At 39.2% G+C, this 22,371-nt stretch overlaps 1 protein-coding gene across 1 annotated transcript in view; it reads left to right on the forward strand.

The window, feature by feature from the left end:
• The first annotated feature begins 1,304 nt into the window (after window positions 1–1,304).
• Window positions 1,305–22,371, forward strand: part of LOC114928588 (fibroblast growth factor receptor homolog 1) — a 40,635-nt gene continuing 19,568 nt past the window's right edge. The window contains exon 1 of the mRNA XM_029299842.2: window positions 1,305–2,066. The gene's annotated coding sequence lies outside the window, so the exon portion shown is untranslated. The remainder of the gene's footprint in view (window positions 2,067–22,371) is intronic.

A 22,371-nucleotide genomic window follows, 5' to 3' on the forward strand; every position in this document is an offset into this window, starting at 1 on the left:
CAGCGCGTCCTAGATAAATCTTTAGGTGCGCGCGCGTCGCCACTTAGCATTAAACTATAAAAATAAATCAATGAATCATTCTCGGGGAGAAAGAGGGAGAATTACGGGCGTTCGGGAGACAAACGAGCCCCCGATGCGACGAATTATCTCGCGAGTGCTCCATTAACGACACCGTGGATTAAGCGTTACGCGCGAAAGAAGATGAAAATGCGCGCAAAAGCGTATCCGATACATCAGAAAGGGTTAAATATAAATAACGAAGGGCTCCCTTTTATACAAACGGCAAATATAAATTGCTACGGCTGACGATTGCCCCGAGCGAGTTTCAATTAATTCGACTGGATAATAATAGGTATCCGTGAAGTCTCTCTGTGCCGTGAGGTCGTTACGATTAGGCGAGTCATCAGTGGCTTTCTATAAATAACGGACGGAGACAGACATCGCCAGGGGGTGGAAAAGGGAGACGCGTATAGACGGAGAGATAGAGAAAGCGAGAAAAAGAGAGGGAAGGCTGGTAATCTCGACTGTTCTAACAATCATGGTGTGTCCCCGAGGGAAACGAAAAAGGTGGTCGACGTTCGGGCGACACATGTCCCGAATGTGTTCCGGAGACGGTGGCACGACGAAAGAAAAATAGGCCAACCTAGCAAGCTGACGGTCACAAAGCGCCATCGAAATGATCCGCGAAGTGGTGGTGATTCGCACAATTGTCTCGATACCACAAGCGGAAAAGGGAAAAGAGCGCCCTTAAGTATCAAATGCATTCTCTCGTGTTTCAACAAAGTGGTCGGACCCTACTTAAGATAGTCGACCCGTCTTTAAAGACGGTGACGGTCCTTCCTCGATCCATCTACGCACAACTATTTTCCCGCCAATTTTTCAAAAAGGCTTCTAAAGCAAAATTAATTCCAGAATTTGAAATGAAACCCTCGGCTTTGCTTTCGCGCGTCTCTCGGAATGGCGCGAAAACTGCATCTCGTACTACACATGTGCGTACGAGCGGCGCACGCACGATGCGACGAACTCGGGGTAGGAGAAAAAAGTGGAGAGGCGAGGATGAAGAGAAAGAGAAAGAGAGCGAGCAACCGCGGCGTTAGAAAGTCAGAACGAGAAGAACGAAGATGCCCGTCGGAGTAGTGGGGTAAAGTCAGAAGGTTTCGCCGACGATCTATCGGAGCACTTGGTCGAGTAGTGGGGAAACGGGACGAGAGAGAGAGAAAGAGAACAAGTGAGAAAGAGAGATCGACAGAGGGGTTGCGGAGGGAACGCGAGCGTGGACGAGCGGTTATTTCAAGCAAACGGCTCTTCTGGCACTTCGCCCCGAGCTTTCCTCGTGCACATCCTCTCCTATCGGAGTGGTGCCTGTCCCGTCAGTGTCGCCGCAGCGCCTCGCAGACGAGATCTAGAGAAGCCCGCAGAGCGCAACGAGCATCGCGAGCGACCGGACGCGCGTATAATAATCGCCAGTTGCCCCGAAGAACTCACCACCCGGATCGATTCCGCGTGATCGATCTCGAGAGCGCGATATTTGTGGTGAAAGAACAAAAAAAATCGAACGAGTCCGTCGAGGGTGATCAGTGTCAGTGAATGGATGGACCACTTCCCGGTGATGGGATTTTGAGAAACGTCAAGAACGAGAGAGAGAGAGAGAGAGAGACTCCTCGTGGACGGAGGATGGAACGCGCGTGGAAAAGAGGAGCGATGGAGGATCTAGAATGACGCGCCGCCGTCGGCCTGAAATAACAGCGGGAATGCGTGTACAGTGAATCACAAGAGCTCCCGTTCGCTTTCCGGACGCGAATCTCTTTCGACGGTGTGACTCTATCGTAGCTTTTCTTCGCCGGTCCCAAGTTTTTTTTTCCTTCGATCCTCCCTCGAGATCGTGCTGCGGGTGCGTTCGAGTGAAAGAGAGAGAGAGAGAGAGAGAGACAGAGTTTTGAGTTCCTGAGAGCGGATTGAGAAAAGCCAGAAGCGCCAGAAGCATCTCAAAGGCAGCCAGGAGGGAGTTTTTCGAGACGCCATCGAAGGAGTTTTCTCGGAAAGGAGATCGCGAACCTCGCAATACGGTGAGTACGCTGCTCCGTACTTATAAGATGAAGATACAGACGCGAGACGAACGTGGGCGAAGCTGAAATTGGACGAGTAATCTCGCGTCGAGCGAAAATTACTACGCAAGATTTATCGAAATCTATATATACAAAGTTCCCTTCATTCATTCCGTATAGTAAACGCGCTTACTTGGAACTAATGTATGACTCATTTTCTATTATCACAAATTGGAAAGATAGCGAGAAACATTGTTTACTGTGTGCTTATACACTAATAAACTGGATCGATGAAAAATTGAATAATTATACGGAGAGAATTTTCTCTTAAATAATTTACCCTGAAAATTTTTTATGGCAATTGTGGGAGAATTTAATCAGAGATTAACTCTGATTAATATTTATCGCGATAAAAAATATTAATAATATGTACAATGAAATTAATCCAACATATTTTATATCTTATTATGATTTTCGGGGTAAATTCTAAATGAAAATTCTCTGTGTATATTAATAATAATAATAATTAACATAAGTTAAGTAATTAATAAATTAAATTAAATTAAATTAATGTAGCCAATTACAAACGTGGTAATTAAAAACACGTTGCGAATGCATGGGAAAAGTAAGGGCCGAATTGCTGGCAATTATCTGCGGGAATGCATGAAAATGCATCGTCGGCGTCATCGGGAAGTAGCTAAGGAACGGAGCGATGACGCGCGTGATGTTTATCGATAGGTTTTGCTCGCGTGCGTACATATGCGAGTGCTGGAGGACATCGTTCGGGAATGCAACTTTAATTGGTATTGCCTCGTTGGTCGATTAAGCAGACTCGTGCCATTTATTTCCCTATGTGATCGATGCGTCTTGCAGGCGCGCGAACCAAACACGATATGTCGGCGTAATGGAAAACTTTCATTTTAATGTATGATCATTTTTCTCGTTTTCTCTCTCTCTCTCTCTCTTTCTCTCGATATCGAAAATGTCAAGTGTATATTTTAGATAAACGATAAGCTAACACAACGAAGAACGTATATAAAAAGTCTGATCAAATAATTAAATATAGCTCCTTGAACCTTAATCTCGAAGATGAAATGACGATTTAATGGCTGTCATTTCTCGTTTTTATTTTATTATCTGCTTAAGAGCCTCTCCTTCTCGCCGCCATCAATAATTAGAGAGCGCGTAGGTAATTATTAGGAAGCGCGGCAAGGTGATCAGTTAATTGCTCGACTAATTAATTTGGAAGAAAGATCTTGGCGCGATACGGTAGACGACTTTCCTCGGTCGCTTTCCGAAGGTTAGATTATACGGGTATTATAACTTTGACTAAAAAGACAAAAAGAGCAAAGAACTTCACACTCACTCGGTATAGAGACTGACTGAAAGAACCGAGCGATTAATTCGATGAGTTCTTTATGCGAGCAAAGTTCATCCCCTTGCGCGGCCAGACTAGGCGGCTTATTTAGCAGGCGGGAGAAAGGAGAGGTAATTTATTCCGGCTTTACTTAATCTCTTCCCTCGCGTGTCTCGACGGTCTCGAGCTCTCCTTTAATCCAAATTCCAGATCGAGAAAGGGAACGTCGCGCGCGCGAATGAATAACCGAGAAAGAAAGAGAAAAGAAGAGGGAATTTAGAAACGCGCACGTTTGTCGAGATCTTCTTCCCTCCTTCCACCATCCTGGACGATGAATCAGATTATCGTCCGGAGTAAATCGTTGGCAGCTCCGTGAGCATTTTTAGCTAACGACACAAACATTTCATAGAGAATAATGGTGTTTCAGAGTACTTAATCCCCTCTCGGTAGGTCGCTCTCGCCGACGTGGAATAAAAAACCGAGCGACGGATTCGAGAGAAGCTCTCTTCTTCTTGGCGCGAAAATAAAATGTGACTTTTGGCTTTTTCGTGAATTACTACAAACCGGTAGTTGTCGATTCGGGCTGGACGAACTAAAACAGGGTGTCCAGTGGATTGAATGAAAAAATTCCCTGACTTTTTCAGATTTTCCAAGACCAGAAATTAATTTTTTCCTGACTTTTTAGTATTATTTTTTCTAAATATATATTTGCATATATAATAAATCAATTAAATGTGAAATCCTTGAGATATTTTTGTCAGCAATGAAAAGATTCGGAAGTTAAAACAAAAATTTAAACCAAATATATACAATCTGCATTATGTACGATAATCGAAGCAAATAAGAAAAAGTTTATATTTATTTAATAAAAATTTAAAATTATTGAGACAAATGTAGAATGTGAAAAAATCCAGATAAATAGTAAAATTTCCTGACAATGTCCGGTTTACCTGCTAGACACCCTGTCTCTTCTTCTCGGCGCGAAAATAAAATGTGACTTTTGGCGCGTCGGCTTTTTCGTGAATTACTACAAACCGGTAGTTGTCGATTCGGGCTGGACGAACTGAAACATCGCGAGAGAGAGAGAGAGAGAGAGAGAAAGCTGGATTGTCTTACGAACGAATCATAAAGCGGGTAACAGTGTTCGCTTCCGGTGTTTACACGGAATAAAACGGCGCGAGCGTGCAGGTCCGCGCGAACGATAATATACACGCTAGATGAATTACACGAGCGTTTCTTCTTTGCCCCGCTTGTATTGTCCGCGATCGCGTGGCTCGCATGAGTTTGTCTCACATCCGGTGATACCCACGCTATCTCTGGCGAAATTGCTGATTAACATCTCGTCCAAAGACAAAAAGACTCGATCTCTTGCGAGAGAGCTTCATTATGCCGAATAGTATATGTATATATCGATTTCAAACGATTAATCGAAGATGCGGAACTCGATTTTTGAATAAATTATCATCTGAAAAGTTTGTTGAATCAAATTTAAAAATTTTACTCTCAAAATAAAAAAATATATAATACATATATTCTGTCTCTCAATTACACTCATCTCTCTAAATATTTTCTTCCAGCGATAGTTAAGTAACTTAAGAGTTAAAGTCAAAGTCACGACTGACATCTTCTCGCGATGCAAACATCCTCGAATAATAAAGTTTCTGTATACAGTATGCGATGTATTGAGTTTTCTCGGCACTTCGTTCTTCTTTCCCTTATGCAGAGACGCGTCAAAGTACTCGCGAAGGATTTATTTCATGAATGCGAGACGAGAGATTCGAAGGGCTGTTGAAAAGAAAGAGGGAGAAAGAGAGAAAACGGGTGGACGAGGTAGGAGTAAAGTTGCAAGTAAGCTTGTAAGAAGCGAGCTACGATTTATTTGACACATCGCGCCGACCGCGAGCAGCAGCAAGCTAGAGTGGTTTATTTTATAAGACCAGATTGCCGGCCTCGCCTCGCCGGAATAGAATAATGAACGTTTCTCTCTCCTCTTCCTCCCCATCCCGACGCGAAATCTTCCCCCTTCGCTCTTTCCACCCTTCGTTGTCTACTTGTCTACAAAAATCGAGTGTCGCTCTTCGTGATTGCAAAATTAAAACTCAATTTTTTCCGCCACGTGCATGTGCGCACCCATAATAATATATTCTCTATAAAGATTTCGAGCCTGAAGGCGACTTAACAACCTTGTTATATCTTGCAATATAGATTTTTATTTCGAGATCGTATATGATTTAGCTCCTGAATATACGAAGGGTTGGAAGGTTTTTAGTACGGAACGAGATCGTTCTCTTTAGCCGGTTTCTTATATAGCCGGCGACATATATCTTATTAACGACCGTGTCGCGCGATCGAATTAACGATAATGCCCGTTAAAAGCCAGTTACACGGTTCATTCTTGGCGCACAAAGCACGCCGCTAAATCACTCGATAATCGTGGCAAAGAGAAACAGACGATGCGATGCAGAATTCTATTCGAATTGTGCAAATAAGAACTCACCGGTCGCAGAAAAAATGACGAATGTCTTCCTTCTATCCAGGCTTCACCCCGTTGTGAAATGTCGAAGCGAAAAATCTTGAGAGAGAGAGATGGAATCCTTAGATACGTATTTCATCTTCTCACCTTGCACAATTTTTAATAACGAGAGTTCTGCAAACAAAAAAAAAACAGAAAATCTGCGATTAAAAAAAGGTCTTCACATTCGATAGATTATTACTATACAGATGGGTTAAAGCATTACTTTGTCGAATCGTAAAATGTCGGAAAAAATATAAAAGACATAAAATGACACGAGCGTCGTCTCTCTTTATGAATAATACATTCGGCATTGAATTTTTGATATCTCCGAAGGTTGGGGAATAATATTAAAACGATATAAACGGAGCATTTGACATGCCGTGTGCGTTCATCCTACGTCAACGCGTATATAGATATTGCGCGTTTTAATGCGTCGATATATCCCCCGACTTTTGACGCGCGTCCTGGCATTACGATATTTGCGGCGGCCACTGTGTATTGGCCGTTGCCGCGAAATTTATTAATAACCGCCAGATACGCGTGCGTGTATTTATATATATATGTATATATTCACGCACTTTGAGAAATGGACTCTACGAAGAAAAACTACCTGCCTACGCGCACGCGCGCTTCTCGCCGATTAAAAAACAAAGTTTTTGCAATAAAACTGGCACGAATATGGTAAACGATCGAGTCGCGTGTACAATGAGCGTAAATCATGCCGGACACGTATCAAACGCGGGAACATAGTCGCCAAGTATACCGCGAAAACTGTCTATTAACGAGGACGAAGCGTGATCGAGCGTCTCTGCGAATCGTCTACGCAGAATCATGATTCCGGATGATAAATTGCGCGCGCGAGTCCATTAAGACTGTCTCCTTTAATCAGCAGAAGACTGCCGAGAAATCCAACAGTTTGCTGTACGATTATTTTTTAATTAAATAATAATAATAAAATGTAATAAAAATATTTTTAAATTTATGTATAATCAAACATCAGCGAAAGATGCTAAATGAAAAGTATGGCAATAAAGAAAAAATTAAACAATGTTTATTAAATTAAAATATTTTGATTAATATCAATATATTATATTAATATCACAACACGAGGAGAATTTTCTCTTGGAATTTATCCTGAAAATCATGTTAATTGTGGGACAATGTGGTATTGACAGAATTTTGTAAGTTTCTTTGATTAATATTTATCACAATAAAAAATATGTACATATAGTAAATTTTACCATTGAACATATTTTATATCTTATGGTAGAATATTAATAGTTTTATTGTAGGAAATATTAAGAAGAAACTGACAAAATTTTTCCAATACCATATTACCTATTCCGCGATTACCGCATGATTTTCAGGCTAAATTCTGAGAGAAAATTCTCTTTGTGAATTAAATCAATATTAATCATCTGAGACAGTTTGAAAAAAATTAGAGTTTTAGATGAGTCCAAATTTTCTCCCCGAACGATATAGTGCGTCTGGCACGAAATTAGCATCGAAAATACCAGACGAACCGATATTATTCCTATCGCATCTCGTACTGGTTCCTCGGTCGAATTTGAACTGTGACCGCAAAATCGAATTTGTCGGACTTAAATGACGCGCGTAAATTTGTTACATGCACGCTCGCTCGCGGTTAACCGGCCGCTAATCTTTTTAAAGCCGCGATCGTCCCGCATTTGCTCGCACGTTCCCGTCTTCGGTAATCCCATCTAACGTTTCACACTTTCGACCCACGCTCGCTTTTCTTAATTGTGTTCGACGTATTCGGTGGGACATACATCATTTCAGACAGGCGTTCGCTGAAATTGCTCGATCTTTTTTCACAATCTCGCATCGACAATAGAATCTCAATCAGTATATTTATTGCGCAATCAACGATTGTCGAGAAACATTTCCAAAAAAAAAAAAAATTGAAAAGATTACACACTTTCGCGTGCGTACACTTTTTTCCAGAATAATATTTAATTATGAATTGCACTATGTTATACCTATACAAAATAACAAAGTTATGTAAAATTATGGTATAAAACGAAAAGATATAATCGTGATCATGATACAATAACGATGTAAATATAAACAAGAAGTGGTATTTTTATTTCGCGATCAGCTGTAATCGCGCGCGCACATCTCGGCTTACGAGAAGTAGCACACCAATAAAACAACTTTGATGTATATAAAGTGCAGCGAGTATAGGTATATAGTATATCGTCAGATAAAATTTTGCGCCGTCATAATTACATGCGAGTCAATACATTTATGGGAGCCAAATGACTTACAGAAACGGAATAGATAAGACTGATTGTGCCGTACACACATAACGTGCTGGTCACGTGCACTTCACTGATTTATCGGATTGAAATCTGAATTTACTAATTGCCGCATATATACGTGCTCGCCGTATGTAACGTTTCGTGGTAGATAAGTAAAACGAGAAAGATGACTCTATTCGCGGTTTATTAGATAATATATCGCAAAAAAAGGGATACGCAGACATGAAATTAATGAATCTCTCTCACTCCGGTTCTTCGTAATACAGAGACGCGCCGATTACATTTTATACTCGAAGAATCACGCCGCCTTAATATATACGGATATAAAAAGAGAGACGGACAAAGTTTAGGGAACTTTGCTATAGAAATAAGCACGAATCTAACCGGATGTTTATTAATATTCCACGTATTAATTAAATTTGTTTTCGAACGCAAGAGGATATGGATTATGAAAGTAGGTACTTTGCTTCACGAGAGAGAGATAGGCACAAAGATAGAAAAAATAATTATCGTTTCGCGCGCACGCGAAATTCGCGACCGGATACATACATATAGTAGAAGAGCATCCATCGGGAATCGCGCCGCTTCCGCTTCTCGACAAGTAGTTGTTCGGTGGTCGTCGCTTTTCTCCTTCTCTCGATATATAGATATATAGATAGAGAAGAAGCTGGAGGCGAAGAGCGTCGACAAGGGCAGAATTATACATCACGTGGCGAAGAAACGACGTAACAGGTTATTTGTTCAACGCGGTTACAACATCGTGTAAGCGCTCGGTGGTTGAGCGAGCGAGCGTATCAACGAAATGGGAACGAGGGAGAGAAAGCGAACGAACTTGACGAGACTTTTTTGCCCTCTTCCTTTCATCGACAGGTGGATTCTGTCGAGATGCAAAGCAGCACCGGCTGCGCACGAGACGCGTGCCCAAGCGGTGACGATTTCACGATAGCCTGCCTTCCTTCCTCTCTCTATGTGTACATTCACGCCTATAGGGGCCTTCGCTCGCCTTAATACCTCCTCCCCTCGCGATTACATAGATATATATATATATATATATATATATATATAAGCTGGAGAAACCACCGCAAACGCGCCGACCGCGAAACGTGTCGCACGCGCGACCGCAATCGTAATCCCTCTCTGTAATACGGATTACTGCAATGATAGAAAATTCTACGAGAGATTAGAGCCTGGCATTTCAATATGTCATAATCACTTTTATAATATATCTTCAATTTACATGTTATTAAACAAGGGGGTCGATTGTGTAATTTTTTCTAAAGTGAAAATGTGAAAAGTGAAAAATTTCTTCCAATCACACATCGATTTCATTTTAAAATTAATGCGTGATTGGTGGAAATTTTTCACTTTTCACGTTTTCACTTTAGAAAAAGTTACACAATCGACCCCAAGGTGTCCAGCTAGAATAATGTGAAAAAATCCAGATAAATAGTAAAATTTCCTGACTTCTCTCTGACAATTTCAGATTTATCAAAATCCCTGACAATGCCCGATTCTTTCTCTTGACCGCTAGACACCCTGTATCTTCAATTTATACGTCGTTAAATCGCACGCGTTCGGAAGAGGGATACTTAATTGAGGTTCGAAAAAAAAAAAAAAAAAAATAAGAGCTTCCATATCTCTCGGCCGCGTTTGCTTAACGAGCGTACGTCGTAAAATCTATTGTAGCCGCTATTATAAAGAACGTTCATTCGCGGATGCGCGATAAATCGTGGAACCTTTTGCCGCTGCAGCACGGTGCGGCGTGGCGGGTGGATGAGGAAGACAGGCCTTATATGCACCTACTCACCGGGGGCTGATAATGCGAGTCCCTAATAGGTTGACCACATAATAATACCGGCCGCTCGCGGCTGCGATTAAGAGAGCGGACGGTCCCACGTCCCGTTTTCTTTAAGCCTTAAGTGGCAGCGTGAAAAAGAGCTAGGTAGCATTTAGGATTAAGTGTAAGTATAAAAAGACTGAGTAGCTGAAAGCTATAAGATAGACGAATATAAAAATATATGCAAGATGAATCGCTCGAGTGACGCTAATACGCTAATAATAGTGACGAAATATATATATATAGTATATATAGCTATATTTTATATATAAATTAAGTATAAAGTATATACACCGAGAGAATTTTCTCTTAGAATTTATCCTGGAAATCATGATAATCGTGGGACAATATGGTATTGAAAGAATTTTATGAGATTTTCGGATTTACCACAATGAAAAATATTAATATAGATATTATTTTTTTATGTGATATAATAAAAGGCCAACTTAACGAGCTTATATGCTATTAATTGAACAATTTATTTATTAATTTACTTCATACTATACAAAAGTTCAGATAAACGTTTCGACTGTACGACAGTCTTTCTCAATATCCTAATAATATGTTAAAAAATTAATTTAGTTATTTCGACATCATAAATAAATACAACAATTATAAGATTATATGACGAACGCAGTACAAATTCATGTTTGTTGGCATGAGTTAGAGCGTCAGATGCTGTTATATTATGTAACCATTTTTTGTCAACGAACATAACACTTTTTTAAAAAATTATTTCTTTTTACTTAACATAGTCACAATGTGTACTTTTTTAAAAAACAAATCGATATCTCTTATTTTTTTATTGTGATAAATATTAAATCAGAGAAACTCTTATAAAATTCCAATACCATATTATCCCACGATTGCCATAATTTTCATGGTAAATTCTAAAAGAAAATTCTCTCTGTGTATACAATTTTATATATTAATTTTTATGAAGATATAATTAATTTATAAAGATTTTGATCAATCAATATATTTATGCTGTTTAAGGATAATTTTTTTTCTAAATAATTCTTATAGATACACGCGACAAAATATAATATTACATCGCGAAAGTTGTATTGTTGGCAGCGCGCAATTCAGCGCGATCAGAATCTCGAAGAAAAGAAAGAGACTCATCAATCTCTGGTCATCTCGTTGCGCTTGTTCCGCCAATTACGTTACGGTAATACGACGTTCATAGTCGGTAAACAAAAGGGTCCACAACCGACTTCTCCATAACGCTTCTCAGAAACATCAAGAAGGGAGCTCAAAGAGGGGATGAACTTGAGACTAAGGAGAAGACATCTGTGAGTTCGACGCGGTCTTCGACGTTTCGTTTCGTGCTCGAAGAATGTTTACCTTCAAAATTTTATTACGCAAACCTCGTGTCTTTAAAAGTCGGTAGAGAAATTGTAAGTTCATTTACGTCTACATTAAAAAAAAAAAAAAAAAAAAATGCAAGACACTTTCAGCTACGTTACGCATCGAAGTGCTTATAATTTCATACGAAACGAATCGTGTTAATCACGGAGCGATTAAGGAATTAATTTATGCGACGTAAGAACGATTCGTAATTTGCCACGGGTGGAAACAATGCGGGCGCGTTTCTCTATCTCTCTTTCTCTCTACGTACACTACAATGTTTTCTAAATACGATAAAGCGCATAAACCCCCGTTCATTAATCATCATTACGGAGCGTAATGATCGCCGGTGGAAGTCGTTGCCACGAAATAATGAGACCGTTCTGCTTCGGAGATCGTGCCTTCCCCTAATCTAGATCGGCCATCGAATAACGATGCACGACGAGAGACTACCAGATTTTTCTCCTTAAACGAGGATCTCCGCAGCTTACTGAGATTTTATCGGCGATGAACCCAGCTCAAGAGAGAAGGGTTCGAGATCGTGTCACGAACGTATTCTTCCTTTTCGTGGCATGTGCGAGGAATTATTTATCCGCTACTGCATCGCAAACAAACAAACAAACAAACGATCGATCGTTTCGTTATTTATTCTTAAGAATCTCGCTTTTTCAAAATTCCGACATCGATCATTTTCGAAATGTACACGGAGAGAATTTTCTCTTAGAATTTATCCTTAAAATTCACGCGGAAAAATATTAACATGTTATAGTAAAATTAAACAAACTTATTTTATATCTTTATTGTGTAATAGATATTAATTTTTTATTGTGGTAAATATTCTCTCTAAATTTCTTGGAATCTGACTCCCAAGAAATTTCGAATTAGAGAAACTTATAAAATAATTCTTCCAATATACCATATTGTCCTACGTTAGCATGCTTTTCAGGATAAATTCTAAGAGAAAATTCTCTCCGTGTATCGTGTTTGAAAAATATTTGATAACAATTCCAAGAACTCGCGCGTTGATAACTAGATTTCCTTCTTCGTCAAGGACGCGTCAATCGTGCTACAAATGCTACAAATTACAACGCGAGGCGCACTCGCCTCCGATCAAGGATCGGTAAGCACAATAACACATTTTTTTACGACCCAGCGTGATATTCATCGAACAGAAATTACAGGTCTCGTACGCGGAAACGGGGAAACGAGGGCGCGGAAATTAAGCAGAAAAACCGACATCCTCGAGGTGTTGCTTCGACCCCGCGTGCGAGACGAACGCGCAATCTTTTCTAATTATCTCGTTCCACGAGCGGGGATTGCGAATCGGATATGCTAATGGATATACAAGGGGAAACGTAACGATGTTAGTCGCGTTTTTACGCCGGACTTCTCGAGCGGACACCCGCAGGTGTGCAAGGTGTGACGTAACGTAACATACATATAAACGCAGACTCGCCTCGAGCGATTGTTAGCCGGCGATGGTACATCATCAACATCTCCTATTTACCCTATATAATATGTATTAATAACAGTTAGAAAATTTCTTAATTATCGTTCCGCGAACCGCGCGCGGGTTGTAATAAGAAACGTAATGTAAATTTCTCTGGGGCATTTCACTCTCTTTCCGCATAATTCTACATAAATAGGGTGCCTAGTACCCTGAAGAAAATTAGCGTACTGGGAGTCAAGGAAAAGTTTATATTTATATAATAAAAAATTTCAAATTGTTGAGACAAATGTAGAATAGTGTGAAAGAATCCAGATAAATAGCAAAATTTCCGGACTATTTTTCCCTGACAATCCCAGTTTTCCAGATTTCCCTAACCACTAGACACCCTGAAAATTTCTTAATTATTCAACCGAGGCCCGCGCGCGGGTCAATAAGGAACGTAATGTAAATTTCACTCTCTTTCCGCATAATTCTACATAAATCAACCTATGAATATATACTTTTATATATACATATATATATATATATTTTCAACACTCGCTTGACATATTCAGATGATTATCTCGCGCGGTTAACTTTGTCGCTTTCGCGGAGTGAGTTTGTTCGGCGCGATTGAGTTGAATTTACCCCGCGGTCTCAATCTCCAGATTTAATCGACCGAGCACACGAGAGAGCGTCTCGTTACATCGCAACAACTATCTACCGAATCTGTCTGCTCGCGCGCGCTTATCTCGACATGCCGCCAGCTTTCCGCCACCGAGAAGAGAAGGTGCAACGCGTCTGTATTTACTCGTTCGGAGAGAAAGAGAGAGAGAAACCAGTTTTCGTAGCACATCACATCGCGGTGGTGGTCCCAGTCCAACATGCGAATCGGTACAATCGTCCGACACGACGAGAGGAATCGCGCGAGATAAATAAGGCCTCGTTACGAAAAAGGCAACCTGTCTTCGATTCGTGCCGCGGTGGAGTTTCAAGCTGATTCGCACCTCGATTGGATAAGAATGATTGTCGTAAAAAAAAAAAAAAAAAAAAAAAGATTAGGAACGAACGAGCACACCTGAGTGGAGAAGTTTTTTAAAAGAATTGTCAAAAAATCGAGAAAACAGATATGAATTTTTATTTCCGGATCTCGTCTTCGGGATCAGCGCCACGGATTGGTTTATAGATTGGCGATAATAACATTATGGAATATATACTACGATGCGGCGCAACCACGACGTAATACAGCCAATCTTAAGGTCCGCGCGCCTTGACACTACAGACAGTCAAAAATAACTCACGACCGTCCACAATTAAACGTATTCCCCGACCTCCGACGATACGCGCCGGATTGATTCACGATTCGTATGTACAAGTGAGTGAGACAAACCGACCATTCATCGCTATCGCGGCCTATTATTATTGTATCGTAGTGAAATTACGAATTGCGCTAATTAATTGCGAATTTTTCGAGGGTGACAAATTTTATTTTGATTTCTGATTACCTTCATAAATTTATGCAAAATTCTATTGTACTTAATAAGTAACATACAACTCGAGATGTATAATGAGACGGATAATTAGAACGAGGACGCGTGACAGATTTCGTGGAATCGCGGGAAAACAAGGGCCGCGCTTTGTGTCGAAAATAATTTGGCGCCAGGGCGCAGTCGAGAAGTGAATCGAGATTTATCGATTCGATAGCGGATACGTGTCGTTTCCATTCGCCGAGAACGAATGAGGCACGTCGACGGCCAAAACATTTCGAAAATAGATCGCGCGTCGTAATATCGTATATCTAGGCCATATTTATCGTAGAACAAAAACCCCTCTCTGTGAAAAAAAAATATTGAAAATTTATATTCTAATTAATATAGAATCAATGTTATTTTAAATTAAGAAAGAACATTCTCAATATCAAAGAACGTATTATTATATACCTCGCAAAGTGCTAAACTTATCATACAATATACAGATATGCTCGAATGCGATTTTGTAAACGACGTAATTCGGGAAGATGGACGCGTCATTAATGCATTTAAATTTAGATACACGTGGGTCGACTCGGCGCAATTTTTCCCAGCTCGCGACGAGGATTTTTCCCACGAAAAACGTTACTTCCATGAGAATCGTTTGTACGCCCTCGGCACATCGCGACCGGGACTGTGTCTGAAACGATGAATCGTCCATTGTGCAACGTTACGTCGAGGAGGAGAGTCTTGGTACTTGCGTAGCATGTGGGCTCATTCTGAGCCAATTTCGATCTAATTTCAATTCTATCGCTCGAAACAAGGTGCCGCGGGTGATAATGAGAGAAGAAGAGAGGGAGAGAAGTTTTCTGTGTGAGCAAAATTGACCCCGACGAGATAATTGGCGGTGTTTGAAGTCTCTTTATGGTTAAAAATTATTCAATTCCGCCGATTGTGCGCGATCGATTTGATTCGATTGACTTCAGCCTCGCGTAGCCTCGGCGCTTCTCAAGATTCCACGGGAAGATTCGGCGAAACAGCTTAAACAAGGAGAGGCCGTCGTTTATCGACGAACGATCTCGGCATCGGGGCATTGTAAATGCGTTCACGTAATTCAGAAAAGTGTACGTGTCCGTTTTGTTGTTTACCCCCGACGTCGGCGGAAGTACGTAGCGATTCGCCGCGACGCCGGAAACGACGCACGTGCGTCGTCGTTTTCGTAATTCATTCTGTTGTTTTCCCGGAATCCATTCGAAAAGATGAGACAAAATATTTGTACTTATCTCGCCGCATATGTTAATTAATTTTTAACACGCGCACCCGTAAAACGCATTCTTAATTCAGATAAATTCGAAATAAAATTGATAAAGGGGATAATTACTAGTCATGGACGAAAAAATATGATGCCGATGCAAAATCGTTTTATCGAGAGACGACCGTTCTCGTACAAGAATTATGCAAAAGAAATCGAGATTTTTATCCACGCTCCGATAAAGCTCATTAATCCCTCAATTTATTCCTACATCGAGGAGTAGTTCACGTGCGATCTCTCGCAATTACGCGATGCCGGGTCGTTCACCGATTCCGTGCATTGTTCGGTTGGGTCAAGAACGACGCCAACGCGTCGCTAAGTCACGTTAAATCTCGCGTGCGCGCATAAGGATCGGCTTCGCACCTCTCTTCGAGAAGCCGCCGATAAAACCAGTCGACCGACTATTGACTACAAAGAGCGAGAGGCGAAGTATAACGCCGATGAAAACCCGATGAATATTCGCGCGCGGATATAATCTTCGTAATAAAGAGTCCTTTCGCGCGATTTGCGTAAATCTGACAATCAGCTGTTTACTGTCAAGCGGCGGTCGTGCGGGAAAATTGTTGGAAAATTTCGGAAGAAAAGGAGGATAAGTCTAACAAATTCTCCTCTCTCTGTTCTCTTTCTTTCTTTTTCATAGTGTCCTTCTCGAGACCCCTCGGGTCAAGAGACGATTTCTCACTCTCTCTCACTCTCTCTCTCTCTCTCTCTCACTCTCTCTCTCTCTCTCTCTCTCTCTCTCTGTCTTTCTCCTTTTCTCTGTCCCTCCGCCTCGTCGTTCTCTCTCTTGCATGTCCACCGTCGTCTGCTCAGGAAACCATCCATTACGGAGATCGGTCGGCATATTTAGTGGCAGTGCGGAGTGTTCGCGGCGCGGAGCACCGAATCGAGAAAAAGTCGACCGACCGAAACGTACGATGTACCGCAATCGGAGCCGCCCCTATACGATGACCGACAATGACGCGACTTGGACGCGAACGCGAAGGCATGCAATTTGTAAGTAGTATAGCTAGCGAATTACGCGTTCTCAGCACAGCGCGATCCGCTATGTCTCGCCACTCACTTCGTATTTACGCAGAATTTTTTATTACAATTAGAATTTACCATGAAAATCATGGTAATCGTGGGACCATATGGTATTGAAAGAATTTTATGAGTTTATCTGATTAATATTTACTACAATAAACAAATAATATGTACATAGTAAAATTAAGCGAACATATACTTTATTATTTATTATGGCAGATATTAATATTTTTTTATCGTGATAGATATTAATATTATTTATTGTAGTAGATATTAATCGGAGAAACTTTTATGCGCGATTACCATGATTTGCAAGGTAAAGTCTATAAGAGAAAATTCTCTCTGTGTAGAGATGCATCGTTGAATCGCGTTTAAAAATATAAACGAGCAAGAGTGTATTCAAGAGAAACGAGTGTTTCGCAATATATATTTTCTTACACAATACGAAGTAGACTCGAGATATCAACGTGTATATCTAAATAATTCGTATAAAGAGAGATAAATAAGTTGAGTCTCTTGACACTTTTTTAAAATTAAATATATAAATATGTATTTGCGTGAAATGAGAGTTATAATACACGGAGAGAATTTTCTTAAAATTTACCCTGAAAATCACACACATGATAATCGTACGACAATATGGTATTGGAAAAATCTTATAAGAGTTTCTCTGATTAATATTTACCACAAAAAAATATTAATATGAAAAATACATACTATGTACATAGTAAATTTTATTAAGAATTTATACTATGTACATATTAATATTTTTATTGTGGTAAATATTAATCAGAGAAATGATTTTCAGGGTAAGTTTTACGAGAAAATTCTCTCTGTGTACATTTACTACGCGCATATACGCGACGAATGATTCTGATTTTTCTTACTAGGTTTCTATTACCAGCGGGTACACTAGTAATAATTAAGTCGGACACGAAATTGCATCGCGACACACAACGGCGTGATTTATACATCTTTTTTTCCAGTACTTACGGGCATAAGGCGCGCTCTGTTCCGCCAAAGCCCCCGCGATTAAAAAAAGTCTTCCTAGCCGCTCGACGACGAGCAGATGTTACGAGAGGAGAGGATCTAGGGGGTCACAAAGACACTTCCCTGAAACGAAACTCGTGGCGGCGGCACGGCGCCTCCGCACGTAAAATGAATTTCGAAACACGAGCGACCCGGTGTCACAGTAGCGACAATTGCAAAAAAAGGAAGAAGAAAAAAAAGTCCGTTTCCGCGACCTAAGGATCGTCTCTTCAAGACGCTCAGTGACTCTCAACGTAATGGAAAATCTCTTGAAAAGAGTTCCCTCATCTCGACTAAATGGTCAAATATTTGCTTTATAAAAATCGACTGTTTACTCAAATTTTAGGCAAGGGCGGTGAATTTTAAGGTATAAAAGGTTTATCGAACTTTTCAATTATCGTTAATATTATTTATTATCTTTTATTTAAGATACACGGAGAGAATTTTCTTTTAGAATTTACTCTGAAAATCATATAGGATAATATGGTATTGGAAGAATTTTATGAATTTCTCTGATAAATATTTATCACAATAAAAAATATTAATACATACATAGTAAAATTTATCAAATATATATTTTATATCTTGTGATAGGTATATTAATATTTTATTGTAGTATATATTTTTTATTGTAAATATTAATCTGAGAATCTGATAAATATTTATCACAATAAAAAATATTAATACGTACATAGTAAAATTTATCGAATATATATTTTATATCTTGTGATAGATATATTAATATTTTATTGTAGTAAATATTTTTTATCGTAGTAAATATTAATCTGAGAAACTCATAAAATTCTTCCAATATTATATTGTCTCACGATTATCATGATTAAATTCTAAGATAAAATTCTCCCTGTATATACAAATAACATTTTTCTATTTCCAATATACTATTTCTGAAAACTTATAAGTCGGAACTTTTCAGTCAATATATTATTTAACATCTTTACTCAATATATACAAATAAAATCGTTCTATTTTCGAGATACTCCGATGCATTCTTTGAATTTGAATAATCTTATCACGCGGATATGATAAATATTGTTTACTTTATTTCGTACACAAGGCCTGTTTCAATACTATAGAATGCCTATTATTTTTTATTTTATCCTATCGATAAAGTAAATAGATAATCAATTCTGCAGCTAAATAAATAGGAGAAAAGACCGCGATAAATATTTTCCGTTAATCGATAATCATCTCAGAAGAAGCGGAATTTTTCTGAAGAACTTATAAATAAAAATTCACCGTACGCCTCGATTCTAATAAATAAATATTCCAACATCGTGCGCGCATACACTTCCCCATTCTGCCGATCTCGCGTGTCCTCCTCCTCCGAAATGCGTCGCACGTACCTATTGTTATTCACGCCGATGGAGTATCTTCTTTCAAGTTTTTCGTACCTGTTGCGCCTTCATCTCATGAAGTCATCAACGCGTTTGATCGCCGGGATCTTCTCTCGCCGAGAGATAAACAGTGCAAATCATGAATATTCCGCAGGATCTTTCATCGACCTCGCTTCGAAATGAGCGACGTACCATACATCATTATTATGTATCTGTTTGCCTCGAGAAGCGAATACATTCGACTGACAAGGAAACGCGGCACATTCCGATTTTCGTACGGGATATTAAATAAAGAAGAGCTCGTGCGAGCGCGACACGTAAACAAGAACGCGGCCAACTCTTTTTCTCCCTCTCTTGTTTCGCTGCTCGCGGAAGCGGCGCACGTTCTCAAAGGATATCTGCTATGCATATCACGGGGTTGCGTATCGTTGCACGGTGATCGTAAACCTGACATGGCCGACACCAGGCGCTTGCGAAATACGGGAAGATACGTTGTCAAGATAGATCGTCGATCTCGCGAAGACGAGTCCACTTTCGGTCGAACTCCCTCGGGATCGAATAAAGTAGACTCGCCTCTTCCGCGAAAAAATATATATTATATATATATATATATATATATATTATATATATATATTATATTTATACGAATATATATATATTTATATATATATATATATATATATATATATATATATATATATATATATATAAATATATATATATTCGTATGAAAGTAAACGCGAGATTTCACCAGCGATTTCGCATCGATCCGCACGTGCTTATTATTCAACGAGACATATTTATGTTTCGATATATTGTATTTCGGAGCACAATAAACAACGAAGATGAGCGTTTACCTCGGCTTCGGAAATATGGCGCTCTCTCTCTCTTTCTCGTCAGGGAGCGAAGTGATAAAAGGACGATTTCTTCGATGACACTATATTCACACACTTCACTTCGGTACAGCGACACTGCATCCCTCTAAACGACACACGAAACACATCGGAGTATACAAGCCTTTTTTCCCGGATCAAGATTAACGCGACGTGATTACGCGAGGTACACGGAAGGACTGACTCCTTGGGGGAGGAGGTTCAGCGTCGTCCGATTGTCTCCGCCAATCACAGGCGTCGATCCGTAACGCGATATTCGGCGCGCAAGTGACAGTACGGAAATTTGAAAATACTCGTTTGCCCTTGTTTCGCGACGATTGCTCTCGAAACGACGAGTAATTCGGGGACGTGCTGCATCTTGTCTCAGTAAATATAATCCGTACGATGAGTCGCGGATCGAATCGTGACAATTGTCCTTCCGAATTATCGGGGTTGACGCGACGCGATTACTACGCGTGTACTATCGTTTGCGCGGGACGAGACACGAATGCTCGGCGTCCTTCGAGCGTCTCCGCCAATCATCGCGCCCAGACGTCTAGACGCTTGAAGTAGAGCGAATATGGAGACGCGTCTCCCCGACTTTCTTTACATTTCGTGTATTCTGTGCATTTGCAAATTATGAGTTTCGATCAAATCGGAGGGAGAACTGGTATATTAAATATTATCGTCATTTCCATATATCGACACGATATATTTAATCTAAAATCGTACGTTGGATGAGACAAGTTATAATCGTAATCGACTGCTTTAATAATTTTCTCATATTGAAAATATGAAACGTGCGAGAAAGAGAAGGAGATTTTTAAAAGCAAGTTGGATCTTTGTTTATATTACATAATATTCTGGCTGCTATAAATCAAAATAGAAATGTGACGAACTTCGGATAAGGTAATAGATTTTTACTTGTATTATAATAATATAGATCTCTTTCTCTCTCAAAATTAGAAAGAGAACGAGAATGCTCAAGTTTGTTCTTTTTTTATCTCAGATGGAGACATATATACACCTTCAAAGTTTGCTCTCTATATATTTTCCATGATCATATTTAATTCGAATAATGTGCTCCAAATCTTATAATTGAATCATCAATGCTTTAAATCAGTACGGAAATTTAAAGGTTAGTGGTGTATTAAGCACAGTTATTTATATTGTCTGGGCATTTGTAGTGACATATTTAATTAATTGAGCATCAAAGTCAATCAAAAGAGTTAGTCCATCGTATAATCAATGTGTGTGTGACTGCTATAATTATAATTATATTACGATATTGCAATCATAAGAATTACTCGTTATATCCGAATTACAAATTTTTTTTTATCAAATAAAAATGTATTTTTAGCAAGCAATCGTATCGGAGAGTGCCGAGAAAAATATTGAACAGCCAGAATATTGTATGGAAATACAATATATCGCGTCAATAATGCGATAATTACGTTAAAAGTGAATTTTACGTAATTACAAACATTATTAAACGCATTAATTAAATTACTAAAAATAAATATCAATTGCGAATAAGTATCTAATATTAAGAGTACTGAGAAAAGTATTCGACGATCATCGTATGCATATACAGTATATCGTGCGTCGACAGTATGAACGTGTGACAGTTTTATCAAGTGAATTCCACGCTACCGTAGCTCGAAGCATTATCTCATCAAACAGGTAAAAACATTCAGTAAAATTCTAAGAATCTTCTCTTAGCCGATCATTTAATAAACTTTTTCTGACATAAATGTAATATCATTATTCTAATACTTTATGAACATTCAATGTAATTATTTATCTTGCTATATAATTCGAGTATACAACTTATTATATAATAAGCCGGATTATCGCAGATCTTTATGGAATAAATTGAAACCCGGCTTTCTTTACTTTTAATTTATAGAAAATACGATAGAATTTCTGAATATATGTATAGTTTATTGATGCGATAAAGATTGTCGTTCTCCTCTCTCGAGCAAAACAGCAACTTTGTTTGACGCTTTCGTGAAATCGGAGAATGCGCTTTATGGACTTTAGGCCACCCACGTGTATATCGCTCGGTTTCGTCGTCGACTTTATTAACTCGCTTCACGCGACTCCAAGGGGTTAAAACGGATACGTCTGCTATAAGCGGCTTATTTTTTCGGGGGTCAACATCTTTTTCTGGACGAAATATATACAGATACCTTAACGCCACACGATACTCGCTTACGGACTGATTCGAGATGATTCATTTCCGGTTCGTAGAGATGAATCAAAACAGATTCATAAAAGGTGATCGATAAAAATCATTGTTGAAAATTTAAATGTAAATGTGATGCGATTGCGCGTAATATATAATCTTTTCATATGCTTATGCAATTACATAATTTTTATTTTACAATAAGAAAAAGAAGTTGCGATTATAATTTATATTTTTTATTCAATATAAAAATTTGATGTAATACATGAAGAGAATTTTCTCTTAGAATTTATACTGAAAATCAT

This window comes from Nylanderia fulva, unplaced genomic scaffold, assembly GCF_048542155.1.
Source record: "Nylanderia fulva isolate GAGA-0341 unplaced genomic scaffold, ASM4854215v1 Scaffold3, whole genome shotgun sequence".
NCBI lineage: Eukaryota > Metazoa > Arthropoda > Insecta > Hymenoptera > Formicidae > Nylanderia > Nylanderia fulva.